The sequence below is a fragment of the Bos indicus x Bos taurus genome, chromosome 16, assembly GCF_003369695.1.
Source record: "Bos indicus x Bos taurus breed Angus x Brahman F1 hybrid chromosome 16, Bos_hybrid_MaternalHap_v2.0, whole genome shotgun sequence".
Taxonomy (NCBI): Eukaryota; Metazoa; Chordata; class Mammalia; order Artiodactyla; family Bovidae; genus Bos; species Bos indicus x Bos taurus.
Window position 1 is genome coordinate 14,492,561 of NC_040091.1, and position 9,122 is coordinate 14,501,682.

At 36.7% G+C, this 9,122-nt stretch overlaps 1 pseudogene; it reads left to right on the forward strand.

Moving 5' to 3' along the window:
• LOC113907051 overlaps window positions 1-5,017 on the forward strand; it is a 50,397-nt pseudogene extending 45,380 nt beyond the window's left edge.
• Window positions 5,018-9,122: the final 4,105 nt, after the last annotated feature.

Consider the following 9,122-nt stretch of genomic DNA (forward strand, 5'->3'; position numbering starts at 1 on the left):
TGTATTTCCTCTGAGCATTTTCTATGTTGAAGATGGTTTTCTTCCATCTGTCTGCATAAATCTGACCTATTCTCGTGTGCCAATCCCAAATACAATGTATATTATAAAGTTATTTATCATTATTACAGATAAGTTTTTTTCTCATTTGTTTTCTCATAATATTTTTGTCTATGCAGTTATATTTACATCTTCTATTACCCAATAAAATATGTCTTCTTATTCTTGTAACAAAAGGGAAAAAAAGAATCTAAAAAATCTTAAAATAATTGAAAACCCCTTGACACACTAGAACTACAACAGAACTCGCTAATTATCTTCTTCAATTATTTCTCCCTGAAACTAAAGTTTAAAAAATTTAATGAAAATACATCTTACCCCTTGGTCAATTTGCTTATTTATTCTTCTCTGTTTTACTAAGATATAATTAATATATACCATTATATTAATTGTAGGTGTACAACATAATAATTCAGTATTTGTGTGTATTGCAAAATGATCATGGCAATGTCCAGATTACATTCACCACCACATATAGTTGCAATTTTTTTCTTGTGATAAGAACTTTTAAGATCTACTCTCTTTAATAGTTTTCAAATATATAATACAATGTAATTACCTATAGTCACTATGATGTACATCTCCAGAATTTTTAAAAATTTTATTTTTCTTTGGGACTTTATTTCAAAATCCAACTGTATTGGTGTGTTTTGTCATCTGTTGAATACCTTGGGAAGTATAGGCAATCATTTCATCTAAGGATTCTTATAATTGCCACATAGATACGTATCAGATCAGATCAGATCAGTTGCTCAGTCGTGTCCGACTCTTTGCGACCCCATGAATCACAGCATGCCAGGCCTCCCTGTCCATCATCAACTCCCAGAGTTCACTCAGACTCATGTCCATCGAGTCAGTGATGCCATCCAGCCATCTCATCCTCTGTCGTCCCCTTCTCCTCCTGCCCCCAATCCCTCCCAGCATCAGGGTCTTTTCCAATGAGTCAACTCTTCACATGAGGTGGCCAAAGTACTGGAGTTTCAGCTTTAGCATCATTCCTTCCAAAGAAATCCCAGGGCTGATCTCCTTCAGAATGGACTGGTTGGATCTCCTTGTAGTCCAAGGGACTCTCAAGAGTCTTCTCCAACACCACAATTCAAAAGCATCAATTCTTTGGCGCTCAGCCTTCTTCACAGTCCAACTCTCACATCCATACATGACCACAGGAAAAACCATAGCCTTGACTAGACGAAACTTTGTTGGCAAAGTAATGTCTCTGCTTTTCAATATGCTATCTAGGTTGGAAATAACTTTCCTTCCAAGGAGTAAGCGTCTTTTAATTTCATGGCTACAGTCACCATCTGCAGTGATTTTGGAGCCCAGAAAAATAAAGTGTGACACTGTTTCCACTGTTTCCCCATCTATTTCCCATGAAGTGGTGGGACCAGATGCCATGATCTTTGTTTTCTGAATGTTGAGCTTTAAGCCAACTTTTTCACTCTCCACTTTCACCTTCATCAAGAGGCTTTTGAGTTCCTCTTCACTTTCTGCCATAAGGGCGGTATCGTCTGAATATCTGAGGTTATTGATATTTCTGCTGGAAATCTTGATTCCAGCTTGTGTTTCTTCCAGTCCAACATTTCTCATGATGTTCTCTGCATATAAGTTAAATAAACAGGGTGACAATAAACAGCCTTGATGAACTCCTTTTCCTATTTGGAACCAGTCTGTTGTTCCATGTCCAGTTCTAACTGTTGCTTCCTGACCTGCATACAAATTTCTCAAGAGGCAGATCAGGTGGTCTGGTATTCCCATCTCTTTCAGAATTTTCCACAATTTATTGTGATCCTCGTGTCTGACTCTTTGCGACCCTATCAACTGAAGCCAACGGGGCTCCTCCATCCATGGGATTTTCCAGGCAAGAATACTGGAGTGGGTTGACATTTCCTTCTCCAGGGGAACTTCCCAACCCAGGGATCGAACCCGGGTCTCTCACATTGTAGGCAGACGCTTTACCGTCTGAGCCACAAGGGAAGTCCCATGGATATGTGTAGAAAAGTCCTATATCTTTTAACATACCGTTAGCTAACCAGAACAAAATGTGATCTTATCAGTGTTCCTGAAGCTCTCTATCTAATATCACTTCCAAAGCTGAAGAAGTAAAATAGTACAATAATGTCTTAATGAATGGTTAGTATTTAGTTTTCCAAAAACTGTTAATACTTATATACTTAAAGAGTTAAAACTTATAAACTTTCCTGAAATGATATATTTTTGCAAAAGAGGAAATTCTGATGTAATATCATGAAATTTATAAAGAAAATATAAGAGCATTAATTTCAGTGTCCATACATTAGAAAAATTAAATTTTCCAAGGGAATATTCAATTCAAAAAGCTTATTAAATTCTTCTCACACAATACTCTCCATGCATACAAGAATAGATATACTCAAACCTCCAGAAAAAGATGACAATTTTGGAAAGTACTTGTGGTACTTATTCCTGCTTAAATTATTTTGGAAATTAATGTTCTTGTTATTCATGTGTTATGTGATGAAATTTTGTAATCTGACTGGACATGGAACAACAGACTTGTTGCAAATCAGGAATGGAGTACGTCAAGTCTATATATTGTCACCCTGCTTAGTTAGCTTATATAAAGAGTACATCATGAGAAATGCAGGGCTGGATGAAGCACAAGCTGGAATCAAGATTGCCAGGAGAAATATCAGTAACCTCAGATACACAGATGACACTACCCTTATGGCAGAAAGTGAAGAAGAACTAAAGAGCCTCTTGATGAAAGTGAAAGAGGAGAGTGAAAAAGTTGGCTTAAAACTCAACATTCAGAAAACTAAGATCATGGCATCTGGTCCCATCACTTCATGGCAAATAGATGGGGAAACAATGGAAACAGTGAGAGACGTTATTTTGGGGCTCCAAAATCACTGTAGATGTGACTGCAGCCATGAAATTAAAAGATGCTTGCTTCTTGGAAGAAAAGTTATGACCAACCTAGACAGTATATTAAGAAGCAGAGACATTACTTGTCAGCAAAGGTCTGTGTGGTCAAAGCTATTTTCCAGTAGCCACGTATGGATGTGAGAGTTGGACTGTACAGAAAGCTGAGCGCTGAAGAATTGATGCTTTTGAACTGTGGTGTTGAAGAAGACTCTTAAAAGTCCCTTGGACTGCAAGGAGACCCAGAGAGTTAGTCCTAAAAGAGACCACTCCTTGGTGTTCATTGGAAGGACTGATGTTGAAGCTGGAACTTCAATATTTTGGTCACCTGATGTGAAGAGCTGACTCCTTGGAAAAGACCCTGATGCTGGGGAAGATTGAAAGCAGGAAAAGGGGACGACAGAGGATGAGATGGATGAATGGCCTCACCAACATGATGGCCATGAGTCTGAATAAGCTCCAGGAGTTGGTGATGGATAGGGAAAGCCTGGCATGCTGCAGTCCATGAGGTCGCAAAGAGTCGGACACGACAGAGCGAGTGAACTAAACTGAACTGACCTTAAAAAAGTAGTGATATATAAGTAACAGACTTAAGAATAGGGTTTCCTACTCATAAGGTTAAAGATGGATGAGACAATATTATCTGTTTCCCACTAAATTACAATTTTCTATCAATACTAGTGCGACTAGCACACAGATACTCCTATAATTTAGCACTCACAGTGTCTATTCTAAAAGTTACCTAGTGTTAATTCTTTTAGGGTCAGATTTTTCTCTTTTCCCATCAATTCCACACACTAGAACCAGATCTTTCTCCAGAGAGGCAGGCTTTGGTCATAGTGATGATCTCATTCAAAACATTTCTTTGAATTTCAAATCCCTGTAGGAAAGAAATGTGACATGAGATAGAAAGCTTTCCTAATTCTGCCATCCTCACCTGCACATAAAATCCATTTCATGTACCACTGCTGCCTTTTATTTATGCTTCAGAACTTCATATACCTCTTCTGCCTTAACATATTTTGTTAATTATTCTCCTTTCAAATGAATATCCTCCTGCATCATATCTTTCTATACAAATTTCACCCAACTTTCAAAGAAAAATATGTCAGTCTCTTCATAATATTTGCATTGATGCTGTAAGAAAACAAGGCTTGTTCTTTTAAACTCCTTGGAAATTTATTCATTGTCTCTCTCAACGACACTTGCCACCTTATACCCAGTTTTCTGCATTTGTGCCCCAAATAACTTTTCTCATTACACAAATGTGGTGCTCATTGTCAGCATCATTTTTCATGTTTTCATACTTTTTAGTTTCCAGTACATTGTATATGAAATCTCTTCATAAATGTTTGTTGAATAAAGGCCTAGGAATATAAACACTTTCAAATAATAAGTCATATGAGCCATAATTTCTTCTCAATTACCTTTTAATTGTACTAGCATGTCTCTGTTGAACTAAAACCTTGAGCATATCTAAATTTAGGCAAATATTTCTTAGCTCATGGAAGGCTCATCATCTTAGGAATGTCTCAGTTTCAAGTACCATAATACCTACCACCTTAAAACTGCTCATAAAAATCCACGTAATCCCTTTGTGACTTCTGACCAAAGCAAGAATCGAAAAAGGCATTTCAATGCGCCTTCCCACATTCTCAGGAAAATTATGTCTTCTCCTCTTTCTAAAGAGCTAAGACAGAAGTACAACGTTCGATCCATGCCCATCTGAAAGGATGATGAAGTTCAGGTTGTACGAGGGCACTACAAAGGGCAGCAAATTGGCAAAGTAGTCCAGGTTTACAGAAAGAAATACGTCATCGCATTGAACGAGTGCAGCGGGAGAAGGCTAATGGCACAACTGTCCATGTGGGCATTCACCCCAGCAAGGTGGTTATCACCAGACTAAACCTGGACAAAGACCACAAAAAGATCCTGGAACGTAAAGCCAAATCTCGCCAAGTAGGAAAGGAAAAGGGCAAATATAAGGAAGAAACAGTTGAGAAGATGCAAGAATAAAGTCATCTTGTCTACAGCTTTCATTAAAAACTGTTAAAATGAAGACTCCCCTGGCAGTCCAGTGATTAAGATTCCATGCTTCCCATGCAGAGGGTGTGGGTTTGATTCATAGTCAGGCAAGTAAGATCCCACAAGCTGCACAGGCCAAAAGAAAGAAAAGAAAATCCACTTAAGAAGAGACCTGAAAGTGAAGTCACTCAGTCGTGTCTGACTCTTTGCAATCCCATGGACTGTAGCCTGCCGGGCTCCTCCGTCCATGGGATTTCTCAGGCGAGAATACTGGAAGGGGTTGCCATTTCCTTCTCCAGGGGATCTTTCCTACCCAGGGATCAAACCCTGGTGTCCCACATTGCAGGAAGACTCTTTACCATTTAAAGAGAGCTGGAGTTAGGCATTTTAGTGTTGGGTGAGACAGCTTATCAATACCCTGGCTTTGACTGGACTGCCTTGTGACTCCTTAGCCTTCTCATTGTCTGAGAGTGCATAGGGAAACCATGCAGGGGCCAAAGGCTCACATCCTCAGGCTACAGTGACCAGAACAAAAGAGTTCAGAAGATCAAAGGAAAGAAAAGAATCCTATTTATTCTTCCAAAACGAGACTAAAGTCTTTCTTGAAAATGCTTGAGCCAAATTTCCCAGGCATATTATTGGCCAGAGTTAGTTCAAACGCCCAACTGGTAAAGGAAAACAGAATCTTTTAAAACCTATTTAAAGCCATGATTTCTTACCTCCAAGTGCATATTGCTGTCAAAACAAAATTGTAAGTAAGAATAAGAAATGTCTGGTAGATAGAAAATTAACCATACTGTCATTGTGTAAAACCCATGATTAAAACTGAAACTCCTGTGTTATTACTTCAGCTTTATATTTATTTGCATATTCAACCTAGCAAAAATTGCAAACAACAGAAAAAAAAAAAATCAACCAACCATAATACCCAACCAAAGGAGCCAAATAAAATATTGCACTGAATTATTTCTCTACAATGCTTGCATCCTATTTTTCATGTGAGTTGAAATACAGAAACATACACCAGTACTGCATATGGTTGTTTATCTGTACTGAACGCATTATATCTGTTCCTTCTCAGATAATAATACTATACTTAGGGTACACTTCCTGTTATAGTTTTCCTCACATTGCTTTGTGATATATTAAAATGCCTTGCTTCTTCACTTAAATATCAGTTTTTAAATGGCAGGCAAATCTTTATATTTTTGTAGCCTTGCAGATTTGGATACTACTAGTTTATAGGAAATAAATAAATATTTATCATATGAATAGATGTTGAGGAATAATGAAGCTGAGGAATATGGATGGATGAATGAATAACAGTCTTGTCATATTGAGGTTTAATCATTGTTTTCTGTAGGGAAAGTCAATATCATTCTTTCCAGTTTATTCTTAATCACTAACTAGCTACACACTCAGTTGGATTTCTATTCATGATTGCAAGTTCTTTACAATTTTAATTGGCTCACCAGACAGACTTCTTGTTTTTGAGTTTTAAAATGAGATAAAATAGATTATCTATCTTATTCAAAAATGAGCTTTAGATTGCAAAGTATAAATCTTTTGGACTGCTATGCTTTTGTGTGTTTATAAAGAATAGTGTAGTGTTTTTCTAATATGTCACCTTAACTAAACTGGATCTATATATATTTCCCAGAATTTCATTTTCTTTTGGTTCCAGGTTAGTGTTGGCCTAAGAAATTCACATTTCATTTGTTAAACAGAAGTGAGTTAGCATTTCCCCACTGTGAAGGTGCTTGTAGTCAATGTACACTTTGAATCTCATGTATATTTTTACTAAACAGCTGGCTCACATGGCTGGTATCTTCCAGCAATCAGTTCCTTCATTCTTTCCACTTTCATCTGATCCTCCACCTTTTCCAAATGCGGGACCGGATGCAAATACACGTCTGAACTAAAAGGCTGCATCCTACAGGTTACTGACATTACCAATGGTGTTGTTTACGAGAGATGGAGTGGGGTTCAGTTTTAATTTGTGAGTTTCATTTTATTCTTGTGGGTTCCAGTTTGGGCTTACTCTCCCTCATTTCTTGCCAACCTTCTGCTCCCAAGTGCTGGCCCTAATGACCCTGTTCACAATACTATATGCAGAAGCAACAAGGTTACACGATTCTGCAAAGTTTAATCCCTACAACAAATTCCTTAATGGATATTGCATATAGTAAATTTACTGATCAAACTGATACAACTAATACATGATGTATTATAGGTTCATGAATTTGAGCAATTAAAATTTTTCCTGGTTGTATTAAAATGAAGAGTCAATTTTTGTCTTAAAATGGAAGAATTAAGAAATAAACCTTTTGAAAAACTCAGCAGAGCTGCTGAGAGAGACCCAGAGCTGTCATGCCAAGATCCAACTCCAAGCAGAATGACAGGCACCTTTCTAAGCAAAGCGCTTCCACACAGAAGCTTTTCTTAGAGAATAAGCAAACACAACTTTCATTTTCTTCTGGTATATATTACTTCATATGATTATTATTTCAGCTAATAATTGACGGCACCACTTTTCTGTCTTTAACACTCTGTTGTAAGCTTCTTAAGAGTCTGTGTTTGTAGATCTTGGACACGTGGTTGGTTCTCAAAAACATAAGTTGATAAATGAATACTCTAGCAGAATACACTGAAGGAAAATGCAGCTTCACAAATGTCACTGTACATAGGTCTGACTAGTAGCTGGAGTTTAGAAACAGAGTGGTTGAAAGAAAAAAAAAAAACACAGTTCATGGGAACAGCAAGCCCAGTATAAAAAGTAAGAGGTAAAAGAAATCATTAGTTAAGAACACACAAGAAAATCCCATATGAGGTTGCGAAAAGAAAGAAGGTGATAGAGAGTAAGAGACAGAGAGAGGGACAGGAAGAAAGAGGGAGAGGGCCAAACAATTTCAAAACCCATATAGTTTTCTTAATTTGACATGGATAAGGGCTTTAATAATTCCTGTTGAAGACTTAGTTTATTATTTGAAGGAACTGTATAGTATACACAGTTGTTAGGAAAATTGAATGATAATTGACTATTAACTAAATGTAAATCAAGCAGTTTTTATTTTGATTTAACGATTCTTCCAGGAATTTTTGTGAACAGATTTCCAACAAAGGTGGACTATACATGATGTTTGGTAAAATTTTGCTACCTTATATTACAGTCTTCTTTCACAAGGTTCATTGTTTCTTTATGTGACGTAAATTATTTTCTTTCCTAATTAGAACATTTTTATTGTTTGAGACTTGACCTGAATGTCCATAAATCTTCACCATTTAGAACTTCTGCTTTATAAATGTTTAAACTATCCATATATCTCTGATCTTATGTTTGGCGTTTACTGAACATTAATTAATTCGTCAGCTAATTAAAATTAAATCCAAGGGAAACTGAAGTGTGGCATTATGAAAATCAGCATGCACAATTAATTCATTGTCTCCTTGGCTTACAAACTTCACCAAAAATAACTTTTATTTTCTGGTCTTCAATAGTCTAGGAGGCATGTTCTGTTTCATTGCCACACAGCTACATTATTAGGATTTAGAATTCAAGGGTATTTCTGTTAATTCTATAAAGAAGGCCCATTAAATTTATAAATATGCTAATATTTGAGCTCAAAACTAAATGCATAAGATTCACAGTAAATAGCTCAAGGAGATGGAGAATAAAAGTGGTTTCTTATGATTAAAGGAAGTAAGCACTCTATTCAATAGTATGAAAAATGAAAGTTGAATGGTCAACAACACATAAGGAGATGAATAAGTGCCACATATAAACTTACATATGGAGCTTAGTGTATCACCTAGAAGTTCTTTAATCTGCAAAAATCATTAACTTGCCTGTTTAATCATCAGTGAAATAAACAGGAGTGTTGTTTATTTTTGAGTAACAGAAAACTGTGGATATGCTGTTTTTGCCAGTGGTTTAAAATTGTGAAAACCAACTTTTCTATGATTCTCTTATCTTCTCTTTATGATAGTAAATAGATGCTAAAGCTCCAAGTATTATAAGCATGTTCAGTGCAGGAGAAAGTATTAAGGTGCAGAGCCAGCTGTGACCCCTCCTATGAGGTAAAAAGTTTTAAGCAGCCTTTCACAAACCCAATAATCAGAGTTGAATGTCTTAGTAATGG